The sequence below is a fragment of the Leopardus geoffroyi genome, chromosome C2, assembly GCF_018350155.1.
Source record: "Leopardus geoffroyi isolate Oge1 chromosome C2, O.geoffroyi_Oge1_pat1.0, whole genome shotgun sequence".
In the NCBI taxonomy this organism is placed as follows: domain Eukaryota; kingdom Metazoa; phylum Chordata; class Mammalia; order Carnivora; family Felidae; genus Leopardus; species Leopardus geoffroyi.
Genome location: NC_059333.1, coordinates 74,508,092 through 74,516,844, shown reverse-complemented (window position 1 = coordinate 74,516,844; position 8,753 = coordinate 74,508,092). Strand labels below are relative to the sequence as shown.

The following is an 8,753-nucleotide window of genomic DNA, read 5'->3' as shown; positions in this document are numbered from 1 at the left end:
CATACTATTCATTTCTGTATGTCTTCTTCCAGAACAGGGCTAGCCCCAGAATGCAGGACTGGTGCAAAACCAAAGTATTGGGCCCTTTGTTCACAAAGCAGGAAAAAGGTACTGTGAAATGTTCCAACCTATAAAGCTTTTGCCTTTCTTTCTTGGTCTCTCTCTCTCTCAACTTGTTGCGGGGGGGGGGGGGGGGGCGGGGGAAGGTGGTTGCTACTTAAATTTTTTTTTTTAACGTTTTTTTATTTATTTTTGAGACAGGGAGAGACAGAGCATGAACAGGGGAGGGTCAGAGAGAGGGAGACACAGAATCTGAAACAGGCTCCAGGCTCTGAGCTGTCAGCACAGAGCCCGACGCGGGGCTCGAACTCACGGACCGCGAGATTGTGACCTGAGCCGAAGTCGGCCACTTAACGACTGAGCCACCCAGGCGCCCCGGTGGTTGCTACTTAATGTCATTCCAAGTAAAGAGAAATGAAACGTTGACGTCATTTGCATGAGTTTTACTATTCCCCTATAAATTGTACAGTGCCAGTTCTCAATGCAAACATAAGAGCATTTAACCCTTACCTAGAGTCACCAAAATACAGAACTTTGACTTTGGAGCCCGGACACGTGTATGTGTTTTGTTCTTTCCAGAACCGTGGAAGTGCTGCTCAAAGCTGACTCAACTGTTTTTATTCCGTTTCGCGGTACACACGCATTGGCCATCCCTCTCCACCTTTGGCTCACAGCAGAGGCTGTGCTGGAGATTACCCGGTCTGAAATGCTAACAGTGGAGGGAAGTTCCTGTTGGTTGTTGTCACAGACCACGCCCTCCCTGAACCCTCCCTGCCAGCCCCCTGATCTGCTCTATGTCCAAGGCCCCTCAAGTCCCTAATGGCCTTCAGTGTGAATGACTGGCTCACAGGGGGCGGTCACATGGGCAAGAAGGATATGACAGGGCTCTCTGGTCAGTTGCGTCTCTTAGAACGCCGTCGCCTTCTTTTGGCATTCTTCCATTCTGGTCCCAACAGAAAAGCACAGCCTCTCCAGGCCAGGTGGGCCCTGCTCAGTTGCAGCGCAGGGCACTGAGCTTGCTACGACTTTTGCTGAATTCCCGCATGGGATGCCCGGAGAACGCTCTATGCGGTGGGGTAGCCAGGAACTCCGTGGACACGCGAAGTGCACGCAGCTCCCTTGCTCTGCCGTTTTATTGGACTTCGCTTATAAAACAGAAGTTCAAAGATGAAAGTATTAAGAAGGTCAAGATAGTGAGAGCACGGCATTAAGCCATGCCCTTTGGAGCACAGAGTCTATTGCAAATGCGCAGATCATGTGCCCAAGATGCCAGCCCTGGTCAGAAATCAAAGTCAACTCTGGTTGTTACTAGTCTAGAGGCTCTGGGGGTATAGACGTTCCTCTCAGGCCTGAACTGCAGCCAAAGTTGATGATTCCCTTCCTCACAACACCCCCCCGATAAGTGATAAGGCTCAGGGAAGCGCTCCCCTGTAAGGAAGGTGGAATTACGGCCCTGCACCTGTAGTTTCAGGACTTGAGGCTGAGGAAGGCAGGAGTGGGGATGAATCACCTGGGCACAGCTAGAGTCCAGTGAAAGGAGAAGTCTTGTCCAGGAAATGCTCTCATGACCAGAAATTAAGGAGGAAATCCAAAATGTCACCATAATCTAGCAGTGCCCTTCTTTCTCTCAAGCATAATGTTTTCAACAAACTCCTCTCTGGACATGTCTTTCTGGCACACACGCACACATGCGCACACACACACGCGCAACAGGTACAACCCCTGGAACAACAGGGACGGAGTGGGGAAAAGTCAGGGAGCTCTTCGTTCTGGCCACACCTCCTTTTCTTTCTTGATGTGTGACTCTGGTCAGGTCACCTAACTTTTCTGAAGCTTGGCTGTCTTCGCTGTGAAATGTGACGGGTGATCCCTAACTCGGAGATCGGCGGCATGCAAGAAGTAAACTCAAGAATGTCCACAAAGTGGGCTGTAAGCTGAAAATTGCGCGTGCAGCGTGTCGGCCATGTTGGTGTCCCGTGTATAAACGGTGTATCTCACATACAGACCCCATCAGGAAATTTCACTCGGGGGCAGAGTGATTTACAAAGCCTGCTCAGAAGTGAAGTCAATTAAGGTCAGCTTTCTATGTTGCTAAACAACAGGGGATTCTGGGTTCAGTAACGTTGAAAGGCAGGCCCAACACACCCCTTGAAACCGGGCTTTTGAGAGGGTTCAAAGGAACGGGAAACAAAAGCCTCTCTTTGTGATGTTTTCACTCTTCCTTCATTGTCCTCTTTCACCCTCCAAGGGCCTTCATGTAAAGAAAGGGGCTGCTAATGTGGCGAGTGGGAGTTTAAAATTGTCCTGGGCCAACAATGTTGGCACATTCTGCCGGGCCTCATTACAGAATCATCTGAAATGCTTGAGAAGTGTTTCCCACTCATTAGCATAAATAGCAGAAAAACTCTTTCACAAACAAAGCAGGTTCCATCTGCCCCCAGTATGTCCTCACCTTGACTTCAAATGGCCAGTCCCTCCCCCAGTACAATACCGGGGGCGCCGGCCTCCGAGGCCCCGAGCACCCCACTTCAGAATGGCATTCAGTGAAATATCAACACGGTAACCTGCATGTTTATTCATTGGCCAGCCCCTGCTTTTAATGGAGTCCCTTCCCCATTGTGGCCACTTGATTCTTTCACAGACCTAAAGGGAGAGGCCGGGAGAGGCTTCCTTTCCGAGCTCTTGGGGTCCTTGGCAACCCACACCTTGTGAGTGGGTTGACCAGGCTAATTAGGTTTGTTCTGCCTTTTTGGCCCAAGCGTATTTTGTCAGGTATTCTGCTCTGGGATTAAAGAGTCATTAATCACCCGGGGCTGACGCTGACAAGGTGGCTTTTACAATGAAGTCCACTTCCCTGGTGTTGGCCGGAGCCAAAGCCGGATCTGTTTTGCATTACATTGCAGAAGAATGTAACGGCTTCTTCTCCTCAGTCAACCTCAGAGGACATCTATCACGGGCTCCAGTCCTGGAGGAGGCCGGTGCCAGCGTCAGAGATAGCATCTGTCTTGCAGGCAAATTGTGCTAACAGCAGCTGGGTGGAGTTGGTTCTGGGAAGGGCATTTCCTAGAACAAGATTAGAGCATGACAGACTTGGGGTGGGGTGGGGGACCTTCCTCATCGGTTAGAATGGTATGTCACTGCTTGTCACCCTCACTGCATCTGAACCCACGTCTAAGCTTTTATAACTATTTTCAGCATGATCGATACTCTAGTATTTGTCAAGTCAGAGGGCCCGGAGTTCTTAAAAGGAGAAGGAAAGGAAGTCATTGGCAGTTACCGAGTACCATTAGTTGAACCTGGAACAACATGGGTTCGAAGTGTGAAGGTGCACTTATATGCAATCTGTTCCACAAATACGGTAGAGTGCTGGCAATGTATTTTCTCTTCCTTATGATTTTCTTTTTTTTTAATTTTTAATTTTTAATTTTATTTTTAAACTTTTTTTTTAACGTTTATTTATTATTGAAAGACAGAGAGTCAGAGCATGAGCAGAGGAGGGGCAGAGGGAGAGGGAGACACAGAATCCAAAGCGGGCTCCAGGCTCCGAGCTGTCAGCACAAGCCCGACGTGGGCTCGAACTCACAAACCGCGAGATCATGATCTGAGCCGAAGTCGGACGCTTAACCAACTGAGCCACCCAGGCACCCTTTTTTTTTTAAATTTTTTAAATGTTTATTTATTTTTGAGAAGGAGAGAAAGACAGAGCAGGAGTGGGGGAGGGGCAGAGAGAGAGGGAGACACAGAATCCGAAGCAGGCTCCAGGCTCCGAGCTGTCAGCACAGAGCCCGACGCGGGGCATGAGATCATGACCTGACCTGAAATCAAGAGTTGGGTGCTTAACCAAGGGAGCCACCCAGGCGCCCCATGATTTTCTTAGTAACGTTTTTTTTTTTTTTCTCTAGCTTAACTTACCATAATAATACAGTATTTAATACATATACAAAAGTGTTCATCAACTGTTAATATTATGGGTAAGGCTTCCAGTCAACAGTAGGCTATTAGATGTTAAATTTAGGGGGAGTCAAAAGTCACACAAGGATTTCTGACTGGGTAAGAGGTTGGGACCTTAAAGCAGCCTTGCTCCAGGGTCAACTGTACTACAAAGGCTAGGCACTGAGGTAGGTATTTTGCATACAAATGATTTAATGAATTTAAATGTCATTTTAATGCAATGACATGAGGTACTTTTCCTGGGACAGCTTTTTGAAAGGATGAGAAGAGTTCCCTAAATTCAGCAGTTCTTATGAGCTTTCGTTATTACTTATGTAAATCATAAGTTAAAAGTTTAGGTCATGGGGCACCTGTGTGGTTCAGTTAGTTGAGCAGCAGACTTTTTCTTGATTTCTGCTCAGGTCGTAGTCCCAGGGTTGTGGGATCGAGCCCCGTGTCAGGCTCTGCCCTGACAGTGTGGAGCCTGCTTGGGAATCTCTCTCTCTCTCTCTCTCTCTCTCTCTCTCTCTCTGCCCCTCCCCTGCTCAAGCTGTCAGTCTCTCTCCAAAAAAAAAAAAAAAAAAAAAGGTTTAGGTCAGTCACTTATCAAATTATCAGGATTATTGTTTCCCTTTTATCTCTCAGATCTGTGATAACTGTTTTTCTGCGGATGCTTTCTTGTCCTCCTTTCTTCTCTTACCCTTTCATTACTTCACATCTATTGAGCACCTATGATGCCGGGTGCTGGAAATACCGAGATTTAAAACACATGGCTACAGGGGCGCCTGGGTGGCGCGGTCGGTTAAGCGTCCGACTTCGGCTCAGGTCATGATCTCACGGCCCGTGAGTTCGAGCCCCGCGTCGGGCTCTGTGCTGACAGCTCAGAGCCTGCAGCCTGTTTCGGATTCTGTGTCTCCCTCTCTCTCTGCCCCTCCCCCATTCATGCTCTGTCTCTCTCTGTCTCAAAAATAAATAAATGTTAAAAAAAATTTTTTTTTTAAATAAAAAAAAATAAAACACATGGCTACAGGCCCCATTTCTCATCTAGTTCCTGGAAAATGAGCTCCTCACAAGAGAATAAATCGAGGATGTCGGAAAAAAGAAATCCACCCCAGAAGGGCAGTGAAGGGAACCCCAGGATGCTGCAGGTCCTCCCCTCCCACCCCACCCCACGACAGCTGAACACCACACAGGGAGGGCCACCGCTGGCCACCGCTGTAGCACAGAGCTCCAGAGAGTTTTCTGCACAGAGATTAATTTGCTAGGAGACCTGTGGAGGGCATTTAGATCTTTGGCAAAGAGTCTGAACTTTAATGATTGTTTAATACAAAGTAAACAAAGCAAATGAAAAAATAAGACAGTTACCAATTCCAGGAAAGGAAAACTAATCACAGCTTATTGTTAGAAATATAATCTATATTTTCATAATGTAAATACTGAATTTTGAATAAACTACATTAACTTGCAACAATATTAAGAAGAAGTGGAATGAAAAAAGAGAGTGTGTATAAGCAGGGTGAGGCAGGGGAGGGAAGAGCTAAACTGACTTTTCATAGTGGGAATTCAAGAGTGAATGCTGAAAACTGACAAAACAGAAACACAAGCATGTGAGAGTCAGCCCTTGTAGAATTATTTGACTCTCCAAATTACATGCATGTTTAATTTTGATAAATAAAAAAAAAAAACTAAAATTTAAAAGTCACTGACCTATGTGACTTAAACATTTTTTTTCTCAACGTTTATTTATTTTTGAGAGACAGAGCACAAGCAGGGAAGGGGCAGAGAGAGAGAGGGAGCCACAGAATCCGAAACAGGCTCCAGGCTCTGAGCTGTCAGCATGGAGCCTGACATGGGGCTCGAACTCATGAGCTGAACCATGAAATCATGACCTGAGCCAAAGTCAGATGCTCAACCGACTAAGCCACCCAGGCGCCCCCAACGTAACTTTTAAAATAAGACACTGTGGGGCACCTGGGTGGCTCAGTCGGTTAAGCATCCGACTCTTGGTTTCAGCTCAGGTCATGATCTCACGGTTTCGTGAGTTCGAGCCCCATATCAGGCTTCGTGCTGTCAGCAGGGAGCCTGCTTGGGATTCTTTCTCCATCTCTCTCTGCCCCTTCCCACCCCTTGCGCTGTCTCTGCCTCTCTCAAATAAATAAATAAACTTAAAAAACAAAATAAGGGGCGCCTGGGTGGCGCAGTCGGTTAAGCGTCCGACTTCAGCCAGGTCACGATCTCGCGGTCCGTGAGTTCGAGCCCCGCGTCGGGCTCTGGGCTGATGGCTCAGAGCCTGGAGCCTGTTTCCGATTCTGTGTCTCCCTCTCTCTCTGCCCCTCCCCCGTTCATGCTCTGTCTCTCTCTGTCCCAAAAATAAATAAACGTTGAAAAAAAAAAAAAAAAACAAAATAAGATAAAGTAAAATAAAAATAATGTTGTCAAGGGATTAACAACATCACTGGGAGACTATCAGATAAAGAAATATTCAAAAGGTACCTGGAATGCTGGCCCCGCTGGGCTGTTCAGAGGGAGGGGCGCAGGAAGCTTGCAGGGGAGGGCGGCGTGGCAGGCCAGTATCTAGAGTGATGCAGCTGGGACAGGGAAGGAGCCCTGAGGAATTTGGTTACCTGGAAGTCTGGAAGCAGGAGAAGGTGATAGAACACCAGGAACATAATGCTCAGGCCCCATCTGATAAGGCACCCCATGTGATGTCCACAGAGCCCAAGGCAGCCGAGGTTTAAATCCCAGCTCCAGTACTTACCAGTCACAGGACTTTAGGCAAGCTATTCAACCTCATGGAGCCTCGCTTCCTATATCTGTTAACAAGAAAAATAATATCTCCCACACGCGATTGTTTTCAGGGTGGATTTAGACACATTTATAAAACGTCCACTAAATACTTAACACATATCAGGCACTAAATAAAAGCTAGTCCTCAAGCACATTATCAGCGAAACCTGTAAGGTCAAGATTTTTTTCTCATTTCTTGGAAGTGTCGAAAATGCATGCAGAGATGACCTATTCAGATCTACAGAATGACTCACAGTCAGAAAGCAGTGAGCACTTTTACCCAGTCTATGAGACTTACCTATGTGTTCAATTCCTGAATGAAATTTTCTGGGGCCGGTTTTCAATGTGGAAAGACGCTGTTAACTTGTCCTTTAAAGCCATTTTCTTTGCATGCATTTTTTTTCTTGTCTCATTTCAGATCTTTTCTTAGTTTGAAAACTCAGAAAACTACACAGGCAGCCTGCCCTTGTTTTCTTTTTTTCTCTAGATCCCTACGCCATGGATCTCTGTCTCTCCTCATCTCTCTTCCTCCCCCTCAGGCCCAGAAACCCTCTTGTCTTCCCTTCTTTCTTTCTGTCTGAGGCTTCATCCTGCTGCCTGTGCTTATCATTAAGAGCCTGGCCGTCTTTCCAGCTTCCTCCCCACTCCTGTCATCAGCGCATGCGAACAGCTCAAGTCAATGTTTGTCCCAAGGACTGGAGGCTGTTTTTTGAGATTGAATATTTCCATAACAAACGAAAATTTGACTTAGCCTTAGGAGAAATATAATCAGAGGCGGGCCTCCCAGACTTTCTGGGGGTACGAATGAGCTGCCCGGAGGGTAGGCTTTAAAAAAAAAATCAATATAAATGATATTCACTTGTAGTATTTTGGAGGGGAAGGAGGAGGAGAGGGAAGAAAAAAAAATCTGTCTGAACAAGAGAGGTTATAATTCAAAAGCTGCCACACAGTAAGTAGGAACCTCCGAGGAGGATAGATCATCACTCTCTCTGGGTTTGACAAGGAGGTTGATGGGAAGTCGTGACCAGACTTGCACCCGCTCTTCAAGGAATATGAAAAACACTGCTGGCCTCACCAGGCCTGTTCACAGTCCAGGGAAGGTGGGAAGGGTTTAGCAGCACAAGGGAAACCACCCTCCACCAAACTTTATACATGTGATCCCGAAGCTAGGAGATAAAAGTTAAGTGTAAATTTTATAACCGTAGCTAACACCATATGTTATTAAAATCATAGCTAACATTTATTGAGTACTTGCCCTGTATGAGACGCTGTACTAAGAATTTTGCATGCAATCCAGATTTGAACCTCATGGCAATTCCATGGAGGAGTCTCTCCTATGATTTTCCCTAGCTTACGGGTGACAAAAATGAGGCTTAAAGAGGTGACTGGCCCAGGTAAATCTAGGACTCCGACAAACGCAGAGCTCCCCAGATTGTCCCAGATTGCAAAGTCCCCATTCTATGGCAAGACAATTTTTAAAGTGTTAATTTGCACGCCTTTCTCCTGAATTTTCACAAGCCTTCCAAGCAGGTAGAGATTCCTGCCTCAAGGGTTTCTGTAAAACAATAAGCAAAAAAAAAAAAAAAAAAGTCACCTGAAAATCAAGTCTCCTGCTGTCTCTTGCAGAAGCCAAAGTACAGAGAGATGCTGACCCAGGAGAAGAGAGTGGTGAGAAATTTCTCTCAGACCTGGAGAGTGGTTCCCGGCATCCTGTGCGGTTTTCCCCCTTCAGGGAGATGCCAGGGCCTCCTCAGGATGGCTCCGTGGTGCATATGGAGAGCCAAGCCAGGGAGTGTTCAGCGGATTCTGCCTTTCCCCGGGACCTGTGGGGGAGAGCAGAGGAGAGATCCCCGGTAATGCCTGGGATTGATTTCCTCTGTCATAGTGGAGAAGGGTTTTAAGATAATTTTAAACAAACGAAAGCTGTATTTCTTGAACAGATGAGTTTATGTACCAAGGTTCATACCCACCACAAC

At 46.7% G+C, this 8,753-nt stretch overlaps 1 long non-coding RNA gene across 1 annotated transcript; it reads right to left on the bottom strand.

Annotated features, from left to right (window-relative positions):
* Positions 1 to 488: 488 nt before the first annotated feature.
* Positions 489 to 7,392, bottom strand: LOC123576115. The gene is made up of 4 exons (XR_006701172.1): positions 7,076 to 7,392; positions 6,749 to 6,803; positions 6,484 to 6,622; positions 489 to 3,123 (listed from the first exon to the last, which is right to left on the bottom strand). It is a non-coding gene; the product is annotated as an uncharacterized LOC123576115 (long non-coding RNA).
* Between the last annotated feature and the right edge of the window lie 1,361 nt (positions 7,393 to 8,753).